At 43.7% G+C, this 4,329-nt stretch overlaps 1 long non-coding RNA gene across 1 annotated transcript; it reads left to right on the top strand.

Annotated features, from left to right (window-relative positions):
* The first annotated feature begins 254 nt into the window (after positions 1 to 254).
* Positions 255 to 4,116, top strand: LOC134573462 (uncharacterized). Its single transcript, XR_010085326.1, has 3 exons — positions 255 to 328; positions 1,447 to 1,739; positions 3,796 to 4,116. It is a non-coding gene; the product is annotated as an uncharacterized LOC134573462 (long non-coding RNA).
* The last annotated feature ends 213 nt before the right edge of the window (positions 4,117 to 4,329 follow it).

The following is a 4,329-nucleotide window of genomic DNA, read 5'->3' as shown; positions in this document are numbered from 1 at the left end:
CTATGTTACGTTATTTATTGCTCTATTTTGTGTTATGTTTTGTATTGCTATATTCTGTGTTATGTATTGCCATATTCTATGTTATGATTTCTATTGCTATGTTCTGTATTGTTATACATTGCTATATTCTATGTTGTTACGTTATGTTATGTATTGCCATATTCTATGTTATGATTTCTATTGCTATGTTCTGTAATGTTATACATTCCTATATTCTATGTAATGTTATGCGTGAGTGTACAGCAGTTCCTGAGGTACAGACGTATCGTGGCCCCTGGCAGATAAAGCTATTGAAGAAGAATGACACTGGTTGCAAGGGAGAGCTCCGGTAAGTATCCCTAACTACAGCCTCACCCTGACTGGCTGCACGCTGTACAGGGATACCATCGTTAGGGGTATTTGTAAAACTTGCAATGAAACTTTAAGGTGACAGAACTACGTTAAAGAGTCCAAACTATTCCAAACAATATTTATTTTCCTTTACATTGACCGATGGGGAATATCTAACAATTAATACCCTGGAATAAAGTTTTAACCTTACCTGACAGAGCGACGGGGAAAGCCCCCAGTGCTGATCTTCACACATCATCCTGATGTCATGGCAGCAATCACGTGTTCCAATCAAAGGCTTCGCACAGAGATCCCTGTGATTGGACATTTTCATATGGAAACCTGTGAATGGACATTCTCATCGAGATCCCTGTGAGTGGACATTCTCATCGAGATCCCTGTGATTGGACATTCTCATAGAGATCCCTGTGATTGGACATTCTCATAGGGAACCCTGACATTGGACATTCTCATATGGAACCCTGATATTGGACATTCTCATATGGAACCCTGAGATTGGACATTCTCATAGGGAACCATCAGATTGGACATTCTCTTAGAGATCCCTGTGATTAGGCATTCTCATATGGATCCCTCTGAGTGGACATTCTCATAGGGAACCCTGTGATTGAACTGTTTTGCTGGCTCAGAGCATATGCGCACAATCTGAGCTGACAAGGGGATGGAGGGAGAAAGTGCGGGAGGGATATTCAATAAAAAAATTTTTTAAACCGATTTATGTAAGGAGGGAGGCCAGGGGAGCACACAGCGGGGGGAAGAAGCATTCTTAACTTTGCATGTACTCTACCTGCAGGGTACAAGACTAATACGTCTGTCAAACAGCGAGCCGGGCAACAGGAGTAAAATATACACAGAATTGACATTAAGCAGCCTGGAAGCTGGCACGCAAGTGCAAATACCTGTGAATGTACTGCGTTTAAAGCAGAAAGACTGCGCATCCAGTCTTCTACCACCATGACCACTTCAAATCACTGACGCGGTCATGGCGGTTGGAGAAGTCCTCTAAGAAACTGACTGGTTATTTAAATAACCAAGTTCCATTGATGTACATATTTGCTTTCTCTAGGTAATTGTCTCTGGGCATGCATTCTGAAGGGACGCTCTGCGCGCAGCATTGGCTGAGGTGCACGCTGTGGTTTGTGCAGGAGCCACGAACTCCACCACCGATTTGCGGAAACTGCAGTTTGTAATAAATCCCTATTGACGGAAATCATTATAGCAAGGAATATAGCCGTGGGCAGCGAGGATACACAGCCAAGGATGTAGTTCACATTTCCCACCAGCAGGAGGCAACCCAAACCCTGCAGACGAACGGACAATCCTGTGAAATGTCAGCAGCTGATAACGTACCCAGAACTGGGAAAATTTAAAGATGGCTGAAAAACACGGTAAATGAGATTTTCTTGTTGGCTGTGAAGAACATGGAAATGATTAGTGATGCTCAGCTCGTAACAGAATTCTGTAAATGTTCTGATTATGGACACTGGATAAACATTCATAAAAAAAAAAAAAAAACAGCGTGTTTTAATCTCGTCTCCGAGGCAGAGAACAGGGAGCTTTGAAATGTCAAGAAACTCTCCCAGTTCTTCAGCCATGATAAACTCACATTGTGGCTGTGGACTAAACGCTGCCCCTGGTGGACGGGGTGGTGCATTTCATTCCAGCCACTGGCAGGCAGTCGCTGTACTTAGTTGCCCTGAATTATGCTTTATTTTAGGGGATGATTTCCCTTTGGCAAGGGGTGAGGAATAGGATTCTAATGCTGGATAAAGGAACACTCTCTCAATGAAGTTGTTATGGTGTCAGGAGTGTTTGAGAGCTTTCTCATGATCTTGGAGTAAACAGGTTTCCAGTGGTTTTACCCTGTACTTGGTTCACCGGCACCCAACAGCAATGCCTCCCGTCTCCTTCCTTTATCAGCCTCAGTGATCAGGACGGTTTGCGGGAAGCTGGTGATAGGCTGAGAGTGTCAGCAATGTCTCAGCCAATCGGTGGCCACCACACACATCTTCCTCATACTGCGGCCCAGGGGGAAGGAAGAGATGAGGCAGAGCTGCCTGGGTACTGCAGGACCAACTTTAGGTTTATACTGAAAACTGCTCACTCCCTGAACATTCTCATGCACTCCTGCCACCATAACAACTTAATGAAGAGAGTGTCCCCTGAGAATCCGCCCATTCATTTTAATGAAGAATTAAAGAGGAATGGTTTATTTCTTAACCAAACAAATCTACCAGCATGTTATCCCTCTGCTCATTTACATACGTTTTAATGCAATGGCCACTAAAGTGAAAAGTCACATGCACCGCACATGCACACATGCAGTACTGATGGAGAAATGCAGAGAATATATGCACGAGACAGCATTTCTCAACCAGATGCCATGCATGTATGTGCCCAGGGCATCATAGGGTTATGGTGTCGCCACAGCCCTAAAATGCAGCAAAGGTATGTACATTTTTACTGTCTGTTCCGCTTTTAACTACACAATTTGTTGTTTGAGAAGTGCAGTCTGTTTTCTTACAGCCTAGCAGTTACCTGTATGAAAGAAGGGTTGCATTAAAATCGAGTTGGGCTAACTGGCAATCTACCCATTCACCCCGAGAATCTGCCAATTACCCTACTGAGTATTCTACTGAGAATCTACCCATTCATTCTGACAACCTGCTCATTCACTCTGACAATCTGACAATCTACTCATTCACCCTGTGAATCTGCTCATTAACCCTGACAATCTGCCCATTAATTCTGAGAATCTGCCCATTCACCCTGAAAATCTGCCCATTCACCCTAAGAATCCGCCCATTCACCCTAAGAATCCGCCCATTCACTCTGAGAATCCGCCCATTCACTCTGAGAATCTGCCCATTCACTCTGAGAATCTGCCCATTAATTCCAAGAATCTGCCCATTTACTCTGAGAAGCCGACAATTTACCCATTCATCCTGAGAATCTGCCCATTCACTCTACGAATCTGCCTAATTCACTCGAGAATCTGCCCATTCACTCGAGAATCTACCCATTCACTCGAGAATCTACCCATTCACTCGAGAATCTACCCATTCACTCGAGAATCTACCCATTCACTCGAGAATCTGCCCATTCACTCGAGAATCTGCCCATTCACTCGAGAATCTGCCCATTCACTCGAGAATCTGCCCATTCACTCGAGAATCTGCCCATTCACTCGAGAATCTGCCCATTCACTCGAGAATCTGCCCATTCACTCGAGAATCTGCCCATTCACTCTGAGAATATACCCGTAATTCTGAGAATCTACCAATTTTCTCTGAGAATCTGCCCCATTCACCCAGAGAATCTGAAAATTCACCCTGAGAATCTACCCATTTTCTCTGAGAATCTGCCCCATTCACCCAGAGAATCTGAAAATTCACCCTGAGAATCTGCCTATTTGTCATTTGTCTGTCACCCTATTTTTTGCAGATCCCTTCCCGTGTCTCTGATCAGAGCTGGTGATGGCCAGAATATTAATGTGAGCTGTTTTTCCATTGATCTTCTCTGTGTGACTGTATGAAACCCTGCCTGCCGCAAGCGAGGGAATGAAAAGTTAAATCCCACTTATAACCGCCGAGCCTTCTGGAGCAGTTTATCTTCTATCAGGGAGGAGAGACGGAGCTATCGGAGTCAGTTAAACGCCACGAGGAGGAAATTTATTTTCTGTCACCTCTCCAGAGTAATGGGATTTGGAGCGAAGATGGAGAAAAGTTAAATATACTCTATCCACCCGTTACTGTCAGTTAAATAAACGAGAACATTTCATAAAACTAAAGCCTTTTTTATTATTAGAATTTTCAGCAGAGGTGACAATCTGAATAATCAATAAAATGAGGAATATTGCACGAGATGAGCGGAGAACACGAATGCGATATATGTCCAGTGATTTGTCTCGTTTCAATAGAAATACTTTTATTAATGGTGGCATTGATGGCTGAAGGTTTCTAGCATAAACTGTGCCAG

This window comes from Pelobates fuscus, chromosome 9, assembly GCF_036172605.1.
Source record: "Pelobates fuscus isolate aPelFus1 chromosome 9, aPelFus1.pri, whole genome shotgun sequence".
Taxonomy (NCBI): domain Eukaryota; kingdom Metazoa; phylum Chordata; class Amphibia; order Anura; family Pelobatidae; genus Pelobates; species Pelobates fuscus.
This window is presented reverse-complemented; position numbering and strand designations above follow the sequence as displayed.